The sequence below is a fragment of the Globicephala melas genome, chromosome 3 (genome assembly GCF_963455315.2).
Source record: "Globicephala melas chromosome 3, mGloMel1.2, whole genome shotgun sequence".
Lineage (NCBI taxonomy): Eukaryota > Metazoa > Chordata > Mammalia > Artiodactyla > Delphinidae > Globicephala > Globicephala melas.
The window spans coordinates 84,123,943-84,151,726 of NC_083316.1; positions in this window are offsets into that span (position 1 = coordinate 84,123,943).

Below are 27,784 nucleotides of genomic sequence, written 5' to 3' on the forward strand. Positions count from 1 at the left end.
GTATGCAAAATTACATGGGAAAAAAATAAAAATTGAGCAACAAGTCAAATTTACTTTGGATTGAATGTTAAAAATGTCTCTTACCTATTGGAATAGGAATTAGGTTTTATGTGATTCTAAAAGGCATGTGTCTTCTTTGCAAAAGGGCAGTTGTCTTGCTTAGAGATGCATGTTGAAACGATGCTCATAACTTGGGACATTTATTCATTTTGATTCCCAGCATTGTTCATCACTCGACTGGACAGCATTTATTTGCTGGCACCCTATGAACTCTAAAGTACATAAGTTTAATGGCAGGAGTGTGTGTGGAGAGATTGGCAGAGAGAAGCCCAACATACATCATGTGGCTAGAAATGATATAGTAGGAAGTCACAAGCCATCATACTCATTGTAGGTTTAAGCTTTAGCCATTTTTGTGGTTAAAAAAAATATATTTGGGGGAGATTGGACTTTATCCAAAATCAATTTACAGCTCTCAAATTTTTTTTAAAGCCTTCACAGAGGGAGACATGAGTTTGGCACCTCTGTTAGAGCTACACTTCCGGGAATATCAGGAATCGACATATTGGTTTAATAAAGAGTAAAAAATCCAATCAATGCAACATCAAGGTTTGGCATGAAATAGAGTAAGTTGGGGATTTTCTTTCAGAAGGCTAATAGCAAGGTAGTGTTAACTCATAGGATCTTGACAGGTATTAGAAATTGGATTGTATAAAAGAAAGGAAGATATAATGTAAATAATAGAGATCACATCTGTTTTCAGTATCTCTAGGGTGAAAGAGTAGAAACACTTGAAGTTTTTAAAAGTCTTGACTAGTCAAGCCATAGAGGAAAGGAGTATGGACCATAAAGGGTTATAGCTTCCATAGATCCAGGACATCAAAAAGAAGAGCAATACTACATGTGCAGCATAAGTGGATTCAGTTGTCTGTGACTATGAGCACAAGCTGTCTGTGATTAGAATCAAAACTATCCTATCACAGCTGGAACCATTAGAATGGTCTTGGGTGGGGTTTAGAATGGGGAAAAAAATCTGAATTTGAATCTCAAGGCTGTCTTTCAAATTACAGAAAGTCCTTAGAGACTTGTGTCTGATGGAAAATTGTACAAACTAGAAAAGAAACCATGAGTTTGACTACAGGTGTACTGAAAACATAACACTCAGTCATTATTTAGGTTTAATTTTAAAGGATCAAATTGAATGATTCTTGAATGATCTTATTAAGAGTCTAAAGCTCCAGATAGGAAAATGTGGTTTGTGAAAAGTTTTCTGAAAAGAACATTTTCATGTATATGCATTAAAAAAAAGTAATATAAGAAATATTAGGGCATAAATTGAGTAAAGAGTTAAAAACTTTGTCATGATCCTAAAAACTCATTCTTGTTTTAGTAAAGGGATTCTCCATATGGTTTATTAAAAATTTTGCCTTAATTAGTCACTATTTAACCTTTACTATATTCTATATATCTCATTCTTTAGATCTGTAAAAACTAACATCATACCTATCTGGCTATTTTGGCTTTATTCTAAGTGGATTTCTTCCTTTTATTTTATTGCTATCCAAAATTTGGCACCTTTATTCTCTTGATGTCATTACTTTAGCAGGTGCTATGCCCAGGTTTTAGCTACCAAGCTTTGTTCAGAGGCAACGAAAAATACGTGTAATGGCTAAATTACAGACCAGGCACCTGCTGTCAAATACAGTCAGCATAGAATAAATCACTCCTGCCTGTGAATCAAAATTTTAACTTCCCCTTGGCTGTCTGCAGAGCACAGCACAGCACCTGAGACATCATTATGGGGATGTTTTGTCAAAGTACACCATTGCCCTTTGATATCAGATGCCAAAGCATTTATGCCATACCTGGGATTTGTAAGATTTTCCTTGGATATTAGTTTATATAATCATGGTATAGTTTATTATTATTTGCCTCTTACCCATTATTTCACATTTTCTACTAAGTTTAATGAGAGAGTTTTTGGCTATACAAATATCCCTCAAAAAATAAGTAATATGTTTTGCTAAATAGATTGTATGAAAGTCACCCAGTTCATGAAATAAGAAAAGTCAGTTGGCAAAAACATACTAATTTCAAAATGTATGTAAAATAACTCTTTTATGCCAAAGCAGAATTGTATCCCTTGAATTGGGCCACATAAAATAATATAGTGATGATAATTCAATTCTGATTAACACCATTTGGGCATCTACTACATGTAAATCCCTTTTCTAGACATAGTGAGACTTAAATGATGGATAAGAGTCAACCCTACCCTCCAGAAATTTATAATCCAATGTGGTCAAGGAGAATAATATATACATAATGATATGCATATTTAAAGGCAAATAATTTAAGTGCTGTAGTACAGAGGTTCTCAAATTTTATTCCTTGGGTCAGTAGCACCAGCATCACTTGTGACCTTGTTAGAAATGCACATTTTAGTTAGGTTGCATCTCAAATCCTTGAACAATGTGGGGGTTAGAGGCAACAATCTCCCACTCAGTCAAAAATCCACTTACAACTTTTGACTTCCCCAAAACTTAACTACTAATAGCTTACTGTCGACCAGAAGCCTTACCTGTAACATGAACAGTTGATTAGCACCTGTTTTGTATGGTATATGCATTATATACTGTATTCTTACAATAAAGTAAGCTAGAGAAAAGAAAATGTTATTAAGAAAATCATAAAAAAGAAAAAATCATTTATAGTACTGTACTATTTTTATCCATACCAGAAGTTCATATCGTCTGTTTACAAGTTGAATCATCTGTCAATACCTATATCAGTGTCATCTCCTATGATACAAAACACTGTATGTTATATATATTACTAACACTGGAAATCAAAAATGAAGAGATAATGTGAAAAATAAATTCATATTTTCTTACAGGCATCATGCATTGATAATGAAGAAGCAGCAATGTGATTGCTTTATGGTAGCCTAGTGTAATCAATATGATTGCTTCACAGTAGCCTGGCCTATACACTAATGAATTAATCATTATAAAATTTTGTGGCATACAGTATTATAGTCATATTCATAATACTGTATTGAAACTTTGTTACATTTTTAAAAAACCACTTACCTGTGATGATAGGCTGATATGCAGTTTTTCCAGTTATGAGAGAGAGACATACTATGCAGCAATGTAATTCTTTGAAAGCAAAGTTATAAAATAGTAAGAAAACTAATACATTATTAATTTCACATTAAATATCACTCACTTTATGCCCACATAAGGATAGACTATCCACTTCAATTCAAGCCTTGCACTTGATGTTCTGAGCAGTGAATGCTTAGATGATGATGATGATGATGATGATGGTGACACGAAAACATCTCATACAGTTCTTGCCGTAGTTATTAGATTTTCACATGAAGACAATCACACACACGAGAGACGAGCATGTTAACTGTATGGCATGATTATTTACTATTCGTTAAGTAGAAATGGATCATCATGAAAGTATTCATCCTCATCTTCATGTTGAGTGGGCTAAGGAGGAGGAGGGAGAGGAGGGATTGGTCTTGCTGTCTCAGGGGTGGGAGTGGTGGAAGAGGTTGAAGAGTTAGAAGGAGCAGTAGGTGAGGCAGGCACACTCAGTGTAACTTGATGGAAATACATCATAATTTCTGTCTGACGTTTTTGGTTTTTCATATCTCTAAAAATATTTCTGTATGGTACCAATTCTTCTTCCACTGTTTGCTTTCATTGCAGTGCCTGTATCATAGAAGGGTCCATGTCATAAAAGAAGTCGAAAGCAGTCTTGAAAAATCAGAACCATTTTGCCAGATTCTTTTTATTTTCCCACAGTGTGTATATTCTTTTTTTTTTTATTGGAGTGTAATTGCTTTACAGTGTTGTGTTAGTTTCTGCTCTATAGTGAAGTGAATCAGCTATACGTATACATATATCCACTCCCTCTTTAACCTGTCTCCTCCCCGCCATCCCACCCATCTCAGTCATCACAGAGCACCGAGCTGAGCTCCTTGTGCTATATGCAGCAGGTTCCCACTAGCTATCTATTTTACACATGGTAATGTATTTATGTCAAACCTAATCTCCCAGTTCATCCCACCCTCCTCTTCCCCACTGTGTCCACATGTCCATTCTCTATGTCTGCCTTTCTATTCCTGCCCTGCAAATATGTTCATCTGTACCATTTTTCTAGATTCCACATATATGCATTAATATATGATGTTTGTTTTTCTCTTTCTGACTTACTTCACTCTGTATGACAGACTCTAGGTCCATCCACATCTTTACGAATGACTCAATTTCGTTCCTTTTTGTGGCTGACTAGTATTCCATTATATATATGTACCACATCTTCTTTATCCACTCATCTGTTGATATACATTTAGGTTGTTTCCATGTCTTGGCTATTGTAAATAGTGCTGCAGTGGATATTGGGTACATGTGTCTTTTTAAATTATGTTTTTCTCAGGATATATGCCCACCAGTGGGATTGCTGGGTCATATCGTAGTTCTAATTTTAGTTTTTTTAAAGAACCTCCATACTGTTCTCCACAGTGGTTGTATCAATTTACATTCCCACCAACAGTACAGGAGGGTTCCCTTTTCTCTGCACCCTCTCCAGCATTTATTGTTTGTAGATATTTTGATGATGGCCATTCTGACCAGTGTGGTGATACCTCATTGTAGTTTTGATTTGCATTTGTCTAATAATTGGTGCTGTTGAGCATCTTTTCATGTGCCTCTTGGCCATCTGTATTTCTTCTTCACTGAAATGTCTATTTAGGTTTTCTGCCCACTTTTGGATTGGGTTGTTTGTTTTTTTGATATTGAGCTGCATGAGCTCTTTGTATATTTTGGAGATTAATCCTTTGTCCGTTGCTTCGTTTGCAAATATTTTCTCCCATTCAGTGGGTTTTCTTTTCCTCTTGTTTATGGTTTCCTTTGCTATGCAAAAGCTTTTAAGTTTCATTAGGTCCCATTAGCTTATTTTTGTTTTTATTTTCATTAGTTTAGGAGGTGGGTCATAAAAGATCTTGCTGTGATTTATGTCAAAGAGTGTTTTTCCTATGTTTTCCTCTAAGAGTTTTATAGTGTCTGGCCCAACATTTAGGTCTTTATCCATTTTGAGTTTATTTTTGTGTATGGTGTTAGGGAGTGTTCTAATTTCATTCTGTTATGTGTAGCTGTCCACTTTTCCCAGCACCATTTATTTAAGAGGCTGTCATTTATCCATTGTATATTCTTGCCTCCTTTATTAAAAATAAGGTAGCCATATGTGCGTGGGTTTATCTCTGGGCTTTCTATCCTATACCATTGATCTGTATTTCTGTTTTTGTGCCAGTACCATACTGTCTTGATTACTGTAGCTTTGTAGTACAGTCTGAAGTCAGGGAGCCTAATTCCTCCAGCTCCATTTTTCTTTCTCAAGATTACTTTGGCTATTCAGGGTCTTCTGTGTTTCCATACAAACTGTATAATTTTTGTTCTAATTCTGTGAAGAATGCCATTCGTAATTTGATAGGGGTGGCATTGAACCTATAGATTGCTTTGGGTAGTATAGTCATTTTCATTATATTGATTCTTTTAACCCAGGAGCATAGTATATTTCTCCATCTGTTTGTGTCATCTTTGATTTCTTTCATCAGTGTTTTATAGTTTTCTGAGTACCAGCCTTTTGCCTCCTTAGGTAGGTTTATTCCTAGGTATTTTATTCTTTTTGTTGCAATGGTAAATGAGATTGTTTCCTTAATTTATCTTTCTGATTTTTCATTGTTAGTGTATAGGAATGCAAGAGATTTCTGTGCATTAATTTTGTATCCTGCAACCTTACCAAATTCATTGATTAGTTCTAGTAGCTTTCTGGTGGCATCTTTAGGATTTTCTATGTATAGTATCATGTCATCTGCAAACGGTGACAGTTTTACTTCTTTTCTAATTTGTATTGTTTGTTTCTTTTTCTTCTCTGATTGCTGTAGCTAGGACTTCCAATACTGTGTTGAATAATAGTGGTGAGAATGAACATCCTCGTCTTGTTCCTGATCTTCGTGGAAATGCTTTCAGTTTTTCACCATTGAGAATGATGTTTGCTGTGGGTTTGTCGTATATGGCCTTTATTATGTTGAGGTAGGTTCCTTCTGTGCCCACTTTCTGGAGAGTTTTTATCATACGTGGCTATTGAATTTTGTCAAAAGCTTTTTCTGCACCAGTTGATATGGTTAAATGGTTTTTTATTCTTTAATTTGTTAATATGGTGTGTCACATTGATTGTTTTGCATATATTGAAGAATCCTTGCATCCCTGGGATAAATCCCACTTGATCATGGTGTATGATCTTTTTAATGTGTTGTCAGATTCTGTTTGCTAGTATTTTGTTGAGGATTTATGCATCTATATTCATCAGTGATATTGGTCTGTAATTTTCTTTTTTGTAGTATCTTTGTCTGGTTTTGGAATCAGGGTGATGCTGGCCTTGTAGAGTGTTCTTCGGAGTGTTTGTTCCTCTGCAACTTTTTGGAAGAGTTTGGGAAGGATAGGTGTTCACTCTTCTCTAAATGTTTGATAGAATTTGCCTGTGAAGCCATCTGGTCCTGGACTTTTGTTTGTTGGAAGATTTTTAATTACAGTTTCAATTTCATTACTTGTGGTTCGTCTGTTTATATGTTCTAATTCTTTTTGGTTCAGTCTTGGAAAGTTGTACCTTTCCAAGAATTTGTCCATTTCTTGCAGGTTGTCCATATTATTGGCACATTGTTGCTTGTACTAGTCTGTTATGATCCTTTGTATTTCTGCGGTGTCAGTTGTAATTTCTCCTTTTTCATTTCTAATTTTATTGATTTGAGTCCTCTGCCTTTTTTTCTTGATGAGTCTGGCTAAAGGTTCAGCAATTTTGTTTATCTTCTCAAAGAACCAGCTTTTAGTTTTTTTGATCTTTGCTATTGTTTTCTTTCTTTCTATTTTATTTATTTCTGCTCTGATCTTTATGGTATCTTTCCTTCCGCTAACTTTGGGTTTTCTTTGTTCTTCTTTTTCTAGTTGCTTTAAGTGTAAGGTTAGATTTTTTATTTGAGATTTTTCTTGTTTCTTGAGGTGAGCTTGAATTGCTATAAACTTCCCTCTTACAACTACTTTTGCTGCATCCCATAAGTTTTGGATTGTCATGTTTACGTTGTCACTTGTTCTAGGTATTTTCTGATTTCCTCTTTGATTTCTTCGGTGATCTCTTGGTTATTTAGCAGTGCACTGTTTAGCCTCCACATGTTTGTGCTTTTTACAGTTTTATTTTTTTTTCCCTGTACCTGATTTCTAATCTCATAGCGTTGTGGTCGGAAAAGATACTTGATATGATTTCAATTTTCTTAAGTTTTCCCAGCCTTGATTTCTGCCCCAAGATGTGATCTATTCTGGAGAACATTCCGTGTGCACTTTAGAAGAAAGTGTATTCTTCTGCTTTCTGATAGAATGTACTATAAATGTTAATTAAGTCTATCTGGTCAATTGTGTCATTTAAAGTTTGTGTTTCATTAGTTATTTTCTGTCTGGATGATCTGTCCATTGGTGTAAGTGGGGTGTTAAAGTCCCCCACTATTATTCTGTTACTGTCGATTTCCCCTTTTATGGCTGTTAGCATTTGCTTTATTAAGGTGCTCCTATGTTGTGTGCCTAAGTATTTATAATGGTTACATTTTGTTCTTGGGTTGATCCCTTGATCATTATGTAGTGTCCTTCCTTATCTCTTGTAACAGTCTTTATTTTAAAGTCTGTTTTGTCTGATATGAGTATTGCTACGCCAGCTTTCTTTTGATTTACATTTGAATGGAATAACTTTTTCCATCCCCTCACTTTCAGTCTGTATGTGTCCCTAGGTCTGAAGTGGGTCTCTTGTAGACAGCATATATATGGGTTTGTTTTTGTATCCAATCAGCCAGTCTGTGTCTTTTGGTTGGAGCATTTAATCCATTTATATTCAAGGTGATTTTAGATATGGATGTTCATATTACCATTTTCTTAATTGTTTTGGGTTTGTTTTTGTGGGTCTTTGTCTCCTCTTCTGTTTCCTGCTTAGAGAAGTTCCTTTAGCATTTGTTGTAAAGCTGGTTCGTGGTGCTGAATTCTCTTAGCTTTTGCTTGTGTATAAAGGTTTTAATTTCTCTGTTGAATCTGAATGAGATCCTTGCTGGGTAGAGTGATCTTGGTTGTAGGTTTTTCTCTTTCATCACTTTAAATATATCCCTTCTGGCCTGCAGAGTTTCTGCTGAAAAATCAGTTCGTAACCTTATGGTGTTTCCATTGTATGTTTTTTGTTGCTTTTCTCTCACTGCTTTTAATATTTTTTCTTTGTATTTCAGTTTTGATAGTTTGATTAGTATGTGTCTTGGTGTGTTTCTCTTAGGGTTTATCCTTCTGGGACTCTCTGAGCTTCCTGGACTTGGGTGGCTATTTCCTTTCCTATGTTAGGGAAGTTTTCAACTATAATCTCTTCAGATATTTTCTCAGATTCTTTCTCTTTTTCTTCTGGGACCCCTATAATTCCAATGTTGGTGTGTTTAATGTTGTCCTAGTTGTCTCTGAGACTGTCCTCAATTCTTTTCATTCTTTTTTCTTTATTTTGCTCCTTGGCAGTTATTTCCACCATTCTATCTTCCAGCTCACTTATTCGCTCTCTTCTGCCTCAGTTATTCTACTATTGATTCCTTCTGGTGTATTTTTCATTTCAATTTTTGTGTTGTTCATCATGGTTTGTTTGTTCTTTAGTTCTTGTAGTTGTTTGTTAAAAATTTCTTGTATTTTCTTGATCCGTGCCTCCATTCTGTTTCTAAGATTTGGGATCATCTTTACGGTCATTACTCTGAATTCTTTTTCAGGTAGGTTGCCTATTTCCTCTTCATTTATTTGGTCTTGTAGCTTTTTTACCTTGCTCCTTTATCTGTAACATTTTTTTTGTTTTGTTTTTTCTGATGGGTGGGGCTGTATTCCTGTCTTACTGGTTGTTTGGCCTCTTGCGTCCAGCACTGGAATTTGCAGGCAGTTGTATAGAGCTGCGTCTTGGTGCCGAGATGAGGTCCTCCGGGAGACCTCACTCTGATTAATATTTCCTTGGGTCTGAGGTTCTCTGTTAGTCCAGTGGTTTGGACTTGGTGCTCCCACCACAGGAGCCCAGGCCCAACCCCTGACCTGGGAACCAAGAGCCGGCAAGCCGTGGGGCACGGCAAAAGAAAAGCAAAAAAAGGGAGCAGTACAGTTGCAGAGGATACAAAATAAAAGTAAAATTAGAAAGATCAAAAATATATAAGGAAAAATAGAAATACAAATGAAACTACTACAAGTTAAAACAGAACCACAACAGAAAAAAGAAAGAAAAAAGAGAACAAGCCAAAAGGAGCAGAACAATCACAAAGTATAAAGAATTAAATAAAATTAGAAACATAAAAAATTTATTAGAAAAAATAAAAATATAAACGAATCAAGAAGGTAAAACAGAGCCATAAGATAAAAGAAAAAAAATAAGAGGCCAGAATAGGCCTTGGCTGGGGGGCAGAGCTTAGGCGGGGGCAGGGTCTAGGGTGTGGGGGCAGAGTCTAGGGTGCAGGGTCGGTCTTAGGCTCAGGACCCAGCTGGAAAAGGCCTTGGGGGTGGGGCCTAGGCGGGGCAGTGTTTAGCATGGGGTGGGGCCTAGACTTAGGACCTTCACGGGCAGTGGGGAAAGGCAGCATGGCCTGAGGTGGCCTCAAAGTGTGGAGTTTGGAGGTAAGTCCCTGGTTGGGAGTGGGAGGCGAGGCTTAGGCTCACCATGGCTGGAGGGAGCCTCTGAGGGTGGAGGATTAGGCCGAGGAGCCCAGCAGGCTCCCCAGTGCCCAAGTGGGCATGAGATGCACTGGCCGTGCTCCCTTCTGTTCCTCTGCTATCCCAAGGGTCTCCCCTGTCCCTGTTGATCCCCTAACCATGGGTTGGCCCCACTGGGTGTGGGAACCCATCCCCTCCCCCAGCCGCCCCTCAGGGACACCAGTCCCATTGGTCTGGCCTTTACTTTTGCTCTCCCTTCCCTCCCTCCTTCTCCCTCAGGACCCACAAGGCTGGAGGGGGCCTTGGTGGGCAGAGGGTCAGGCCCAGGATCTCAGCAGCCTCTCTGGGGCCCAAGTGGGCAGGGGAAATGCTGGCCATGCTACCTTCTGATCCTCTGCCCTCCCAACAGTCCCCCCCCTTTCCCCCTCCGGGTGTGGGCACACTTGCCATGCCCCAGCCGCCCCTTAGGGGCCCCAGTCCAATCCTGCCTCCACTTCTCCTCCCCTGTTTCTCCCCCCACGTCCAACCTGGTCGCTCAGGGGTTCCTCCTGTCCCTAGGTAGGGGCCCTAGTTGTGCGGAGACATGAACTCCGCATCCTTCTAGTCTGCCCCCTTGACTCCAACCCCCTGCCAGATTCTAATGGCAGTTTGTTTTGTGGCACTGTTTCTTTTCTTTGTTATTGTCTGGCACTGGTTTGGAAGCACTCATCTCTATCCAGTCATCTTTTTTTAATTCCTCTAATTTGGTATCTGTTAGCTCTTGAATTTCTCCAAGATTCTTATCTTGAAACCCTTCGCCCCCCACCCTTTATTTGTCATATCTTTTGTGATTTCCTTGTTTGTCTCTGTACTAAACCTGTCTCTGAAGTTATGCACAACATCTGGACACAGTTTTCTTCAGTAGGAATTTATTATTTTGGACTTAATGGCTTTCACGGCTTTTCTTTAACAACAGTGGCATCTTCAATGGTGTAATCATTCCAAACTCTCATGATGTTCTCTCTGTCAGGGTTCTCTTCCATAGCATTGGCATTCCTCTTCATAGAATATTGTGGGTAATGAGCCTTAAAGGTCCTTATGACTCCCTGATCTAGAATAGGACATTTTCATCTCTATTAAAAACCTGTTCAGGGAGATACCCTTTCTCCTCAGTGATTTTCTTAATCTGGGAACTCGTCTGTTGCCTCTTGGTCAGCAGAAGCTGCTTCTTCAGTTATCTTAACATTTTTTAAGCCAAATCTCTTTCTAAAATTATCAAACCATCCTTTGCTGGTGATAACATTTCTCCAGCTTTAGATCCTTCTTCTTTTGCTTTAAGCTGTAATATAATTACTTTGCTTTTTTTCAAATCACATTAGAGTCTATAGGTATGCATTTCTTATGGCAATCCTGTACTCATATAAAAGCTGCATCTTCAATACAAGGTATTTCCTAAAAGTATAAGGTTTTTCTGCCTGCTGGCTCAGCTGCAGTGACAGCTTCATGAATTTACTTTCCGTTCTTTACATTGGTCTTTACACTGGATTTATTTATCTTCAAATGGCAGGCAACCACAGCTTCAAACCTCAATCTATAGTACACATCAAGCAGTACACCTTTTTGCTGTAATGTCATACCTTTGCTTCTTGATGGTACTTCCAGCATCACTGGTGGCACTTTGTGTGGGTCCCATGGTGTTATTCAGTTTATGGTATTGCACTAAACACAGTGAGAAATACACAAGAACTGTGAAAGATCACTTTTTACTGAAATACACAGTTTATTGGAGAGAACTGCTCATGCAGAGATGATTCATGTCACATGGCATTTAAGCAGATACTCATAACACTTGAGCTCACTGCAGTAGTAACAGGAGGTGGCTATGAAATTATTATAGTGATACAGTATGTACTGCAGTTAATTTTATTCAGTTATGATTTAATGCTGCATCTTTATATTTCTCTCAACTGCAAATGGCTCCACGTACAGTCTGTAACTATGCATAAGTTTTGATAATTTTAACTTTTTGTAGTAGATTTGTATATATTTTATGATAGTAAATGATAAAATAGACTAGTATCTACATATATTTTATGCATTCATGACATACCTAACTTTTTCTATATTTCCAGGTTACACAGTTTGCAAGTTTTTTCAAACTGTCACAAATTTCTAAAACATTTTCCAATATATTTATTGAAAAATATTCACATGTAAGTGGATCCACACAGTTCAAACCTGTGTTGTTCAGGGGTCAACTGTAATTCGCAAAGTGGAGGGTGGGGCCTAGAAATCTGTTCTGACAAACCCTCAATATAATTTTGATGTGTGAATCAGTTTGAGAATCACTGTGTAATATATTTATAAAAAATACATTCAGGAGTTCTATTCTATTGAAGGAAGATACCTTGGGGAGATAGTTTTGAACCAGACTTTCAAGGGAAAGTATTAAAGACTAAAGGTTTAACGAATAACCCCCTATGTGCCAGAATCTTCATTTAAATATTACAGTAATCTATGAGGTTAGTTTTGCTTTCTAGAAGAGGAAATGATCACAGATGTTAATGAAATTGTCCCAGGTCACACACCTAACTAATGACCAAGACAGGAATTGGAACTAGATATATTCAGATATCATTGAGAAGAATATAAGTGGACCCTTGAACAACACAGATTTGAACTGCATGGGTCTGCTTATATGTGTACTTTTTTCTTTTTTTTTTAATTTTGATTAATTTTTTTATTGAAGTATAGTTGATTTACAATGTTGTGTTAGTTTATGCTGTATGGCAAAGTGAGTTAGTTATACATAAACACATATCCACTCTTTTTCAGATTCTGTTCCCATATAGGTCATTACAGAGTATTGAATAGAGTTCCCTGTACTATACAGTAGGTTCTTATTGGTTTTCTATTTTATATACAGTAGTGTGTAAACATATTTCTTTCTCTAAATACATACTACATTACTACATGATCTGAGATTAGTTGAATCTGTAGATACAGAACCACAGGTAGGATACAGAGGAACTGCATGTACTGAGGGCCAGCTGTAAGTTATATGCAGATTTTCAATTTTCAATTGTGTGGAAGGTTGGCGCCCCTAACCCCTGCGTTGTTCAAGGGTCAACTGTATAAGAAAGAAAATCTTGCTCAGATATAGTTTCATGAGTCTCATGGGGATTGTAGTAGGCAGAATTCTAAGTTGACCCCCAAGATTCCAGCTCCTGGTATTTACACATGTTCTCTCAATTATTTAGTCAAGTAGTATCTAGACACTGCTCTAAAAGGATTTAAGAGAAGTAATTAAGATCCAAATCAGTTGACCTTAAGATAGGGATATTATCCGGATAGACCTGACCTACTCACATGAGATGGTTAAATGTGGATCAAGAGGCAGAGAAAGATAAAATCAGAGATTTGAAGCATGAGAAGGATTCAGTGCAGCCTTGCTGGTTTGATGATGAAGGGTGCCATTTGGCAAGGAATGCAGGTGGTCTCCAGTAGCTGAGAGTGGCCCCTGGTTGACAACTAGCAGGAAATGCCAAACTCATTCATATAGTTACAGAGAAATGTATTCTGTCCACAACGAGTTAGCTTGAAAAAGCTCCCTGAACCTCAGATGGGAGTCTGAACCTCATATGGAAATCACAGCCTCAGCTGAAACCATGATTTTGACCTGGTGAGACCCTGAGTAGAGGGTCCAGCTAAACTGTACTCAGACTCCTGACCCCCAGAAACTGTGAGGTAATAGATGTTTTGCCTTAGTACTTTAGTCCACGGAGTTTGTGGTAATTTGTTATGTGGTAGTAGAAAATTAATATAGATTTTGTCATCAGAAGTGATGTGCTGCTATAATAAATACCTAAAAATGTGGTGAGTACACACTTGGAACTGGGCAGTGGGGAGAGGATTGAAGAATTTTGAGGAGTATGGTAGAGGAAACCTAGATTTCCTTGAATAGACTGTTAGGAGAAATTTGGACGTTGAAGACATTGATGGTGAAGACTCAGAAGAAAATGAAGAACATGATAGAGAAAGCCTAAACAGTTTAGCTTTGGACAGATTGTCAGTAGAAATCTGAACTTTACAGTGAGGGCTCAGAAGAAAGTGATGCATATGTTATTGAAAATTGAAGGGAGGGGGATTCTTGTTATGTAGCAGAAGTAAGCTTAGCAATATAGTATTCTACAGCTATGTGGAAAGTAGAACATTTAAGCAATAAACTTGGATGTGTAGCTGAGGAAGTTCCAAGCAAAATACCAAAGGTTCTGCCTAATTTCTTCTTGCTGCTTACAGTAAAATGTGAGAGGGGAAAGACAAATTAGGGAAAAATGGTTAAACAAAAATAAAGACTTGATGATTTGGGAGATTATCAGCTTATCTGTATGGAAAAATATTATAAAATTAAGATACTATTTCCAAAATACTGCACAGAGTAAAAGCCAAGGGTGTGGCTATACAACCTTTTGCTAAAACCTTAGAAAGATAAAAAAAATTAGTCACACAGCAGGTTCTTTTAAGAGATTAAGGGTGTGCCTCATATATCTTCTCAAACAAACCAGAGTAGCTCTAGGAAGCTCAGTCATCTCACCAGGAGATGACTGAGGAGCAAAAAAAAAAAAAAAGGCTTGGGGCTTCCCTGGTGGCGCAGTGGTTGAGAGTCCGCCTGCCGATGCAGGGTACGCGGGTTCGTGCCCCGGTCCAGGAAGATCCCACATGCCGCGGAGCGGCTAGGCCCGTGAGCCATGGCCGCTGAGCCTGCATGTCCGGAGCCTGTGCTCCGCAACGGGAGAGGCCACAACAGTGAGAGGCCCGTGTACTGCAAAAAAAAAAAAAAAAAAGGCTTGGAGTGAAACCTGATGCAATACTATACAGATCAATATGTTTCTTGAGAAAATTATATTAACAGAAGATTTCCAGGTTGGTTGGATTATAGAAGACAGAGAGAATGAAATGAAAAGAGGCTGTTATATACCCCAAATTCTACTGTTGAAAGCAAGCTAATAAAACCACTTAGCTGGAAGGATGACTCAGAAAGTGAAACCAAGAGCCCAGACGATGGAGCTGAGAGCTAGGGAGAATTATTCCCAGGCCTTGAATCATAATCAAGAAACTCTGGATGGACCTAGAGTCTGTCATACAGAGTGAAGTAAGTCAGAAAGAGAAAAACAAATACCATATGCTAACACATATATATGGAATCTAAAAAAGAAAAAAAAAAGTTCATGAAGAACCTAGGGGTAAGACGGGGATAAAGACACAGACCTACTACAGAATGGACTTGAGGATATGGGGTGGGGGAAGGGTAAGCTGTGACAAAGTGAGAGAGTGGCATGGACATATATACACTACCAAACGTAAAATAGATAGCTAGTGGGAAGCAGCCGCAAAGCACAGGGAGATCAGCTCGGTGCTTTGTGACCACCTAGAGGGATGGGATAGGGAGGGTGGGAGGGAGGGAGATGCAAGAGATATGGGAACATATGTATATGTATAACTGATTCACTTTGTTATAAAGCAGAAACACACCATTGTAAAGCAATTATACTCCAATAAAGATGTTAAAAAAAAAAAAAAAGAAACTCTGGATCGATTTTTCATGACTGGATTTCAAAATAGTGTTGGCCCAATTTTGGGGGCCAAATGACTCCTTTTTACCTTGTGTTTTCCTCATTTTTGAAATGGAATGTCTGTAATTTTTATCCTATGCCAATTCTACCATTATAGGTTATGAGTGCATGTAACTTGGGTATGTAACTTTAGTTTCACACGTTCACAGATGGAAAGTAATTGTGACTCAGGATGAATTATTGTGAGGAATTTGATCAGCTCTTATTTAGATCATTTAGATAATGAGATTTAGATTTCGATGATGAAATTTTAGACTTGAGCCAGTGCTTTAATAGGATGAGTTTTTTGGGAAGTTCGGGAAGGGGTGAGTGTGTTTTGCATTTGGGAGGAAAATGAATCTTTGGGGGCCAAAGAACAGACTGTGTTAGGCAGGATTTTAAGATGGCCCCCAAGATTTCTGGTCTTTGGGGTACACTGTCTTTCTAATGGTTATTCAATTAAATGCTCATGTAGCTACTGCTTGTGAATGGGTTTTTTTCCCCAAGTAATTAAGGTCCCAAGTTAGTTTTCTTCTAAACTACTTGGCAAAAAAGTAGTTTTTGAAAGTAGATTATTTGCTGAATTATAGTTGTTTTGAATAATGAAGCCAAATAATTGATAAAAACTGACCAATGTTCTACTAAATTAAATATCATTTGCTTTCTTTCATGTCCTTCCAAATTGTCACATAGATTACCTCACCTCAAAAGAGTCCCTTAATATGTCACATGAAAAGATAATCATTGCTTCTGGTTATTATTTTGTCTGAATAATCTACTTAATCTTCCATTCACTTATAGGTCACCATCATTAATCCAAAATGACTTTGTTCTTTTTTCCTTTTCTTTTTCGTTTATGTCATTGTCCTTGGAATTCACTTTGAGACCAGAGTTATTTTAACTTAAGAATATCTAGTTTTTGACAATATTTTATGCTTCCTCAGATTCTATCTTAATTTCATTGTATACCTTTATGTATTAAGATAAACAGTGTCAATGCTTTATTTTAGGCTATCTTTGGTGGTTCAGAAGTTTGGGGCATGCATTAAAATAGATATACCATGTTTCTATTGTACTTGTAGTAGTCAGTGCTAGTAAAAGGGCTCTCATGCAATAAAAATTTGACCTTTCAAAGGTATAACAGAGATACAGTCCGTATCCATCTCATATATAAACCTAGTGCCAGCCAAACAATAAACCCTTGTTGTCCTGAATTCAGCCATTAAATCTGTCACCATGTGAATTCGTGACTACATTTTTTTCTGCTGAAAGATCCATCAGTGGAATGGACTATCCGTTTAAATTTGACTGAATTTAAACCAGATGACCTTTATAAAAGCCTTGTGGACACTGTTGGGGAGGGAAACAAGAGAGTAGCATAGAACTTCAACTGCCACATTATATACAATAGCTGATTTTAACGACTTTAAGTACCACATTTCAGATTGATTTAGGCTTTCTCCAAGGTGTGCCTGGGAATTTCACTTTAGCAAAGATGTGGTTCTCAAAATCACATGGTGACATTTATTTTCCACATGAAACCCACCTGAAGAGGGTTATCATTTCAAGCTAAACTTCACATTTTCATTTGGTTTGAATTCTCTATGTGAAGTTAAAGTTGTTTGAACCTTACTGTAATATTGTTGGTAATGCTAGACTTGATTCTGTTAAACTGTGTGATCCCTATTGTGGAATAGAGTTGATTTTCTCTGCAGTGTGAATGAGGTATTGGCAGTTTCTGATGTAGGAACAAATTCATTGCTGAGAGAAGCAGATTTAGAGGGCGGAAGAAGTGAGAGAGAGAACTCTAAGATAATTTGATTATTAAAAATTTCTTCTTAACCAGGTTCATCAGCTAAAATAGAACTAATAGCTATTGATATTCTAAACTTATTCAGAATCTTACCAAATGGACATTTTCTAAATTTTATGTTTTTTACCTCTACAATTAATATTCTTTGCTTTGAACAAAATGTGATCTTGTTATTATCCTTTTGGAGGATATAATATATACATAGATACACATATATACACATTCATTCTGTTTCTCATGTGGACTCTGAGACAGTCCTAGAAATGTCAGCAGACCTCCTGGAGGCAGGAAGTAAGGCTCATTTCAGTTTCAGATTATATTAATTCTGAATGAAATCAAGCCTATTCTCACGTTTATTACGGCAACCTGGTCCAAGTAAAAAATTGTAGATTTTAATAAGGGCATTTTCATTGGTTTCCTTCCATTCTCACAAACTCATAAATCAATTCCTATCAGCCATTACAGAGTTGTCAGTTCTTATGAGTAAATATGACAGCCAAATACTATTTAAATCTATAAAATTATATTTCTGTTAGTGAACTAAACACAATTTTGGCCTCAATGACACCCTCTTTGTTCTTTGAGTTTATTTTTTTCCAGCTCATTTAAACTATCTGAAGAAACTGGAAAGAGTGTACTCAAATGGAATATATATTTAGATACCAGCAGAGTATATATTTCTTTGAACAGTCTAGCAAAGAGTAAAATTAAATAAAAAGTCATGATAAAGAAAGTAGGGAAAACAAGATTTTTTAAAGAAAAAAAGTTTACATGTGAACTATTTTGTAGAAACAAATAACTTGATATCTTTAAATTTACACTTCAAATCCTCAACACCTTTGCATATACATGGTAAATGTTAATTTCTGGGTAATAAAAATGAGATTTAATACCACATCTACAGCTTTATTCATATTCCAAAAGTCTCAGCAGACTAATTAGAGGTATCACATTTTATGGAATGAGCATTCCTTATTTTCTTGGCCTCTAACTACTGTGTAAAATTTAAATAAAGGATATGTTTCTCCAGCAGAGAGAAAGGTGAAGATGCTAGATAGAACTGCCATCAGGCTAATAAGGTGAATGTTTTGGGTCTATAATTTTTGCACCAACAGAAGTTCTTTAGAAGGGTCACAGTGAGAAAGCAATGATAATCAGATAAGTAAGATATTTGAACATTACAGAATTTATGACAGTATCCGAGACAGTCACACTTCAGGCCAACTGAATAGATGTTAGGAAACGGTCAATAGTACTAATTTGTGCCTATTCTTACTGACAGTAATATAGCTCTGTAATTGCAATGCTCAGTAACAGTTTTCTACCTAAATTTTAATGATGCCCTTTATAATTCTCTTTTTAATGCAGTTCCTGAACTTTAGAAAGGTTCTTCACTGCCAAATGTCAGTTCATTGTGAAGTGCTGCCTTGGAAAAACTCTTGCTTTAAAAAAAGAAAAAAAGTAGCATTGTTCATGATGTCTGTTGAAAATCGCATTGTCCAGTCATGTGCTAAAATTGTTGATTAGTCCTCTCTTACTGTAAAAAAAGGCAAAGAAAAGATCACTTAAAACTAAGTTTGTTTTCAAATTTTAAAAATGCCATTTATAGAATATATGAAAAGAATATTTTTAAAAGAATACTCCCAGTTAATTTATTAAATGGCACAAGAATGTCATAAACGACAATTTCATAATTACTTAATTAGAGAACTCTAGTAAAGAATTATTATCCTAACATTTACTGTTAAAAATTACTGAATAAAATTCACTGATCATCACTTTCCACCAAATTCATACCTTCTGGGAAAGAGTTTTCTCTTTTTCTTGTATATTTTGGAATCATAAGACCCCCTCTGCCAATCCTGTTTTGCTGATCTATAATGCAAAATCATGTGAAACTAGAATTCCTGAGATATACAAGTTAATACTTTAATTTTAATTTGGTAAAAGGGACGCTTGAAGAGCAGAAAGAGACCTCCAGGAGTTTTCAGAGTAAATAAATTATTTTTATTAACTTTGCTATTATTTTTCGATTTGATGGTATGTGGACAGTTTTGTACCTGGGTTCTGCACTGAGAAAATACAGTTTAAATTTAGTTGGACAGATTGAATAATGTTCATCTTTTGGACATCTGGATATTGATTAAAATTAAGATCTCTAATACTAGGAGATCAAAATTAAAAGCGAACTACAGTTTTATTTATCATTTTAGGAAGTAGTTTTAGTATAATGTATTGTCTTTAAACCTACTTAACAGTCGTGTCTATTTACAAACTTACTGAAAAAGGTAACATGTCTTGAGATTCACAGCTTTGAAGAGATTAGGACTTTTAGATTTGCTTTTTTGTGGAGCTCTGTCAGAAGTCATTTATGGGCAAATTATTCTGATTAGGAGTAGACTGTTTCTCAGCACTGCCATAAAATAAATCTAAATGTCTCAGCTGTTTCTGGTCCAGTGGCAACCTCATTAAAGAAACACCGCACAGTTGCTAGGTTGGCAGCCTCGATTTTGAACGCCAGTCTAGGCTGCATGTAAAAGAGAATAAATTGCCTTCTTATTCCTCTAAAGGTCCATAGTGCTTATAATTTAGGATTGAGAGGCACTCTGAGAACGATGTCCAGAAGCATGAACTACTTCTCCCATAAGAGTATGATACCTGTGAAACAGATGTCATTAACTACAATTCTCAATTTTTCATGTTTGACAGGCAAAGCCAAATATTTTAAGAATTATGTAACTGTTCTTAATAAGTAATAAGTGAAAATACTCCCAAGTTAAATTTCATTTCCCAGTTTCAGAGGACTTCATTACCCTTAGTAAAACTAATAATCGTAATGTGAGAGGAAAAGAAAAAATCTGAATTTGAAAGCTCCAGACACTAAAAAATTAAGATTTCCACGGGGTTTTAATAATGTCATAGATCAACTACAATGCTTTTCTGTGGTGCTGATTCCGGAATATAGTCTCTATAGCTTATGTTTTAAGCCAAGAGAATCCCTTAGGGTTTGAAAATATGAGAAACTCGCCCTGTCAGAATGTAGACCACCTAGAAGTAAACGTTCAGCACCAAATTTACCCTTATTTTTTAAATGTGGCTTTTGGAGTAGTTGTTTACTACTTATTACGATATCTCAAACTGTCATTCGTGCTGACCTGCTTTGAAAATGTGGAAAATTATATATGTCTCAGAGCTAAGGGAAAATAGCCGAAGTGAATGAAATAATATATTTTGCCATAAAATTCCATTATGAAAAATGAACAAATTAATTACCTACACACATACCATGGATTTACAGGGTAAAGAGCAATGAACAAAGTACCTGTGTATGATGATAATTTTACAAATTTATGTAGAGTTTATATAAAGTTTTATGTTAATAAATTGACCTCGCTGACTTTATCCTCTTCATCATAATGGCAGAATTGCTGGATTGAGTCAGACTTTTGAGAAAGCTTTTACCATTTTGATTCTTTGTTCAGAAGAGGAAGAAAATGTTCAGTTCAGTTCAACAGACATTTAATGAGCACTTAGTCTGTTGCAGTCTCCTTGTGGGACTCTGAGGTGCACAGCAAAGAAAACAGAGTTTCTAATGCAGACTTGCTTATAGTCAAGAGGAACTTACGTATTTATTTAAATATGATTGCATATTCAACTCTTATAGACTTTCCAATGAAGAACAATAGCAACAAAGATCAAAGCAAACTAAACAAAGCTCTGAAAAGGTTGTACCAAACATAAAACCATTAGCAGTTTCAACATAAACACTTCCTTCTCTTTCTCTGATCCTCTCTTCACTGTAACTTTCTCACTCCATAAATAAAATCACTTAAAAATTTTCCAGTTGAGAAGCAGAAGATATGAAAATTAGGTAATTGGTCTGGCCTTTCCAGAAGCCTTTAACAGGTGTGGGAGAAGGAATCCAGGCCTCTGGCATTTTCTTTAGTGGAAGAATTGAAATTAGAAGACTGTGCCCAAGTCTGGCCCCAATACCTCCTATTTCGGTAACCTGTTTCTGTAAGCTGCATGACTTTGGAAAAGTCACTTAGATTTGTAGCACCTTAACTCATTCACCTGTAAAATGGACTATAATACCTTTCCTTCCTGCCTTACTAGGATTGAAATGATGAATAAATGAAATAATACACATGAGCAAACACAATTAGATACCTTCAGTTTTGTCATTAATAGATTTTAATGCAAAATATCTCCCAGATAGTAAATATTTCTCATATTAAGAAATGCCAGAAATTCTGAATGGTCAAAAATGGGTACATTTAGTTATTACTTTTAATAAAGTAATTATTTTTAATAAATTTAGATAGTTAAAGTGATATTTTCACCTATGCATATTCTCAAAAACCAATATCTTTTTTCCTTAAAAAAGCTCATAATCCCAGTCAGTCCTCAAAACATCCTGATTCATGCTTTAAAGATTTTTTTTCTTTTTTTATATTCTTTTCCATTATGGTTTATCACAGGATATTGAGTATAGTTGCTTGTGCTATGCAGTAGGACCTTGTTGTTTATCCATTCTAAATGTAATAGTTTGCATCTATCAACCCCAAACTCTCAGTCCATCCCTCTCTCCCTGCCCCCCACCTTGGCAACCACAAGTCTGTTCTCTATGTCTATGAATCTGTTTCTGTTTTATAGATAGGTTCATTTGTGCCATATTTTAGATTCTACATGAAGATTTTTTAAAAATTTCAAATCAAATGTTGATATTATAAAGATTTCTACCAACATAATTAATCATTCTACAATCTGATTGGCAAAGTGTGGGCTTTAGCAGTGGAAGTTAAGCCTTGCAAATGGAATGGTCCTTCGAAGAAGCTTCAATGCCAAAGCATTGTTGATGTTGTCAGAGAACAGAAACATTGAAGGGAAGCCAAAGCATTTAATTCCAAAGCTGGAGAGTGTATTCTAATCACTGGATTTAATTCAGTTATCACTCTAGCTATTATTTGAAAAAGATTTATATCACCAAGGTAATAAATTAGAGTTCCTTGATCAACTTGATCAAAAGAAGAATAACATATGCTAAAATCTTAATTATTATGATTTTAGAGGTCACAAAATTTGTAAGGTCTGGGCTGATACATATTTGCTATATTATCTCAAACGATTAGCCCTGTAGACACTGGTTTGTTCTTACAATTGAATGTGATGAAGCTAGAATTACAGTTATATTTCTCTTTGGATAGAGATCAGTGTCCATCCATTCTGAAAGTCAAGATGCAGCTTCTAGACACTTTTTGATAGTTTTGAATGAAGCACTGGGAGTTGTTGCATTTGCCTATCCACATGCCCCCCCGCAAAAGGCTTCACAAAACAGCAGAAGACAAACTGCCATCAGTGAGTGAAAGAAATTTCACAGATATAAAGGACTTATGAGGATATGGGTCAAAGGGTCAACTGATGTTTGACTTATGAATGTTGTTTGGGAAATTCCAAAGGAGTGAATTCTTGTGAAAACTCCTACCTTGAGCTTTTCTTTTAAGATATGTCAGTGGGTTCTTTTAGACAATGAATAGAAAGAAAAGGAAAGATCAGAAAACATCACGTTTGCTTTGGATCTGGGAAGAGATTTTTATCAGAAGAGAGGAATTCTGACAAAATTCAAAAAACAACAACAACAAAAAAGAAGAATTCTGGTTCGACAGCACAGTTCCTGCACACTAGGTTGCAATGTCTGAGTGAGAGTGATTTACTAACATGAAGGAACATTGGTCGGGACAGTTGATTAGAGGGTGCAAATGGCAGGTGTGGTAAAGGTAGAAGCTGAATAGTAATTGCCCACAGGATTGTATCCCACTTGTTCTCTTTCAGGTATATCAGCTTTAAGCCACAAGATGATTTTCAAGGACTGTATCTCTCACTCTCTACCTTTAAAGCCACTCAGTTGTCTTGAAAATTATTCAGAGTGGTGAATGTTGCATCTTCTTCTCAGATGCCCAGAACTTCTAGCCAGGTTTATTTATCTGCCTTTTTTTTTTCAAATTAAGCTTTCAGTTCTTATAAACAGCAATAGTAATAGTGAATCAAATACCTCTTTTAATTTTTTTGATTTTTATCTATTTGGTTTATTTTATACTTTGTAACACAGTGTATTAAGATAGGAAAAACAGATTTTGGAGTCATAAAACCAGACTTGGAATCTTTGCTATAACACTGAAAAGCCCCTAGATTTTCTGAAGCTATAAAGTACGAGTTTTAGTTTCCTCATCTATAAAATGGGAATAGTGATGTTAAGTGTCCTTGAGGAGAGTACATATTAAATAAAATAGAGTTTCTGAATTTTCTGGACCATTGCCTGGCAAATAAAAATTGTCCAATGAGTGTTCAATTCTTTTCTTACAGCAGGAATTAGAGATACTTAAGATCTTACTGACCTAATTATTTATTGTAAGTTTGTTTACTGTTGCATTCTGTTAAGCCACTTCAAAGTGAAGTGCTCTATGAAAATCTAACGTGAGTCTTTTTAAGGATGGCAGTTTTGTGCCCTACTTGTTCTCTCCTTCGTCATGTACTTATTTTTTAGTGGAAACAAAAGAAATTGTTAATTGCTGTTTATTCTAGTATGTATAAAATTAATTTGACAAAATTTCCTAATGCTGTTTAAAAAGTTAACAGCTGTAGGCAACAGAATTCCATCTTATATTTTCATTTTACAATATCACAGTATAGCATATGTGCTCTTCCGCAGTGTGGCAAACTTGTCAACAGTTCGTCAAAGAGCAGATACATTCCTCACGGTAGAAGAGAAACAATTAATCCTCGGAATGGAACAACTATAATTTCACTTTTTTCTTTTTTTTTTTTTTTTGTAGTGAGCTTTAAGTGTTGTATTATTTTCTGGTTAACCCAGTGAGGGCGATTCAGAATTTTGTCTTCATTTTTCAAGTGAGTGAGTGAATATTAAAAGAGTGCCCCACTTTATAAAGTTGTTAAAATCCAAGTTTTATGTTGTCCTATAAGCATTATACAAAAATTAGGTCTTTGAGGAGGAGGCAATGCCATCAATGATAAAGCTATGGGGTATATAGTAAAACAAAACTTTAAGTTCTAAGTATAGTATGACTAGATGATTCATCTTTACTAAGAAAGTAATTTAACATCTCTAGGGCTCAAGTTCCTCATCCATAAAATGGATGATGACAGTTGTACCCATCTTATAAGGTTGGCTTAGGAAGTAAATGAAATAAATCTTGGAAGCACTTAACCCAATCTCTGGCATGTTATAAACACTCAATAGATATTCCTTGCTTTTACTGTGATAATATGATAACCGTATCATTTTTATTTCCACATAAACGTATTTGAAAAGGGATGGGCATTATTGATCCAGTTAAGTTTTCACTTGGTGCTAAAGACCCTAAAAGTGCCATTTACCTTTTTGGTAGTGAGATATTGACCTGCTCTTCATTTATAGTACTGTACAGAATATTGACACTCTGGGGATTTGGTTCGAGGGAAGAACCATGTATTATCTGCTGTCTAGCTTCTTTCAAAATTCAAGGTGATATAAAGTACCACCTATAAAGCATTCTTGTCAAACAAGTAAGCAAATAAACACAACCTAAATCTGATCAAGCTTCCAGAATTATTCTATATTGTAGAGTTTTTAATATGCACATGTTATTTTAAAATATACAGCAACATATTAAGCTTGTTTATTTATAGGTAATGAAATTTGAGGTGATTTGGATTCTCTAAAGTCTATGGAAGATGTAATAATATCTAAGATATGGCAAAAGAGGGGGTGCAAAGAATAAAAAATGGGAAGATTTAAGAGATATTCAAGAGATGAGCTACTAGGACACAACGAGGAGTTGCAGGCACTATTAGAGATAGGAGCTGATCAGATTTACCCAGATCCATAGAGAGGAATACAGCAGGTTTGATGGTTCTATAGAAGGATGAACAAACATGGATTTATCATAAGGACAGTTTGTGACATGTTAAAGTTGAAGTGCCTGTAGTATATCTGCGGGGAACTTGAAAGGGCTCAAATTAGAGAAGCATTTAGGCTGAACATGTAGTTAGCACAAATCAATCAAACAATAAATTCACTGATCAATAAAACATGTTCTAAATAAAATGAAATATTTTGGTTGTTTTGGGATTCCACATAAAGAAAGGTAATGGTTCTTTTGCAAACAGCTAAACTATGTTTAGCTGATAAATAGCTTTTTATTATAAATATTCTGTCCTCTAGAAAAACTTTATTTTCTTAATCCTTTATTTTCTTCTCCTATGTTGGGAATGTCTATTCACCCTTTAGGGAAGAAAAAGTAATGCTTAAACAAGTTAAATTTGGTGAGCACACTTTGAAAAATAATTTTCAGTTGGTTACCAAAAGTAAAAAAAATAATTGCTTTACTGGATTGAAAATATTTTACTTTTTCTTTTTTCTTTTAAAACCAGCCTTTGTTTCTCTTGCCCTCTTCCTGTAGAGAAACAGCAGGGAATAGATTTTTTTAATACAAGAATTCATTATCACCCTTGTATTACCTCCCTGTGGTTTCTGGAAAAATGCAGTGCTAACTACAATCCCTGGCTGCAGTGTTTGTCTATGCATGTTTTGAAAATGATTGTAGCTATTTTATATCATCAGCCCTCTAAATTATACTCTTCAAAACTTGCTTAACTTATTTTCCTCATCCTTTCTCCTTGTCTTGGCTGTAGGAATTATGTCTTTGGTTTTTGTGGCCATTGTATGCATTTTGAGTATCCATTTTATTTCCTTTTCCAACAATAAAATTATGCCTATTTTATGGAAAAATGATTTTCCCATTTGTGCCACTTGTCCTCCTCCTCCCAAATTTAACCAAAACCAAAGCCCTATTATGGTCTTAAATATTAGCAGTTCATTAATATGATGAATTTAGAAATGGAATTTGCTGAGGTAGAGTAGAAGAAAATCTACACGGAGAAGGAAAACCAACTTTTCACTGGAGAATTTTGTGGTAAAGAAAAACTAATAAAAAGGATTATAAAAAGTTCTTTGCCAATAAGAAGGACAGTTGAAACAGTTGAAACTCTAATAATTGGAGTAAATAAACTGTGGGATTAATGCCTCATGCATGTAAAGTAAATTAATTTTTTCTGGGTACCATTTACTTCGTTTGGGAAATATTTTACTGTAGATACCTAACATAGCTGGTGTACCTTAATTGCAGTATAGGCATAGAGCAGTAAGGGTTATTTTCAATGACAGTAAGAATTAGAGTGGATTTGCTTTGCAGTTTCTCTCCTTTCATTATGTAAAACAGAAGAAAAAAAAAAAAGGTTTAGGGGAAAACTTGAAAGAAAGAGAGAGAGAGATGGAGGGAGGGAGGGAAGCAGGCATCTAACTATTTGATCACCAGATAGAACTGTTATTTTGCTAAAGGCAGAAATTTTTATTTGGTAAAACTTTACTTTGCCTGCTTGGTTTAGTACATTTTTCTTTTAAGGGGGAAAGAAAGTAATTAAAATGTCCGGATTTAATTTTGCTTTCCATGAAAGACTTACCTGATGATACGAATGTGTTGGAAACATCAGAAGGAAATATGAATGGATAGAATTTTGGACATAGGTGTGTACTTTATATTTCAGAAAAAAAAATCTGGTGAGTCAAAAAATAGAACTATTGTTCACAAACATGGAAATGGAAGGTCACAGTAATTCTAAAATTTAAATCCAGTCTCTTTAGTTAGGAATCACAAAATTTGAGATCTTTAGAATTGAGGCAGTTAAAGATAATCAATATAGTTACACAGGACATTTATAAGAGCATAACAAAAAAATGAATACAGAATTTTATATTCCTATCATGTTCTTGATTATCAAAGTTTAGGCAGGAATAGACAAGTCCATTAAGAAAAAAACTATTTCCATAGCATTTCTTATATTTATATGTTCTGATATTGTGTAGTAAAATATAAAGACTTATGACAACAGTAGATATTATTGAAAATAAGTTTTAGACCCTATGGTAGCTAATAAACTTATCACATTTGCAAACTTTATCTTCTTTTTCCAAGTATTATCTTATTTCCTACAATATAAAAACATTCTTCGCAGAGCTTCAATCTCTGACCTACTCAGACCAAAAATACCATATTCAGTCATCCCTCTAATTTTCAATCAATTCCAATTTTTAGAATAAGTGACAAAATATATATAATTGGCAAAGCTATCAAGGTTGATTGACACAGTAAATGAGCCTATAATTCAGATGCAATTCAAATATTATCATTAAAATATGGGCTTTTATATTATAGACCCAGAGAATAATAATTCTTTAACCAAACTACTGCAAACAGAAATTCCAAACTGTCTCTGGTACATAGTCTCCAAAAATTGTTCGTAATAAACAATATCTCCCAGTATGCTCTCATGTATTACTCTCCCTTTCTGAATCTGGGGAATCCTATCATTTGTATTAGCTGATAGAATATGGAAGAAATTATGGTCTGCCAGCTCTAGGCCATACCTTTAAAAGGCTGGGCCACATCCATTTCTTTGCTCTTGGAAGGCTCACTTTCATAGGCCACTGTGGAAAAAGGCTGATTACCCTCCTAGAGAGACTGCATGGAGAGTCCATGCCAATAGGAGAAGGCCTG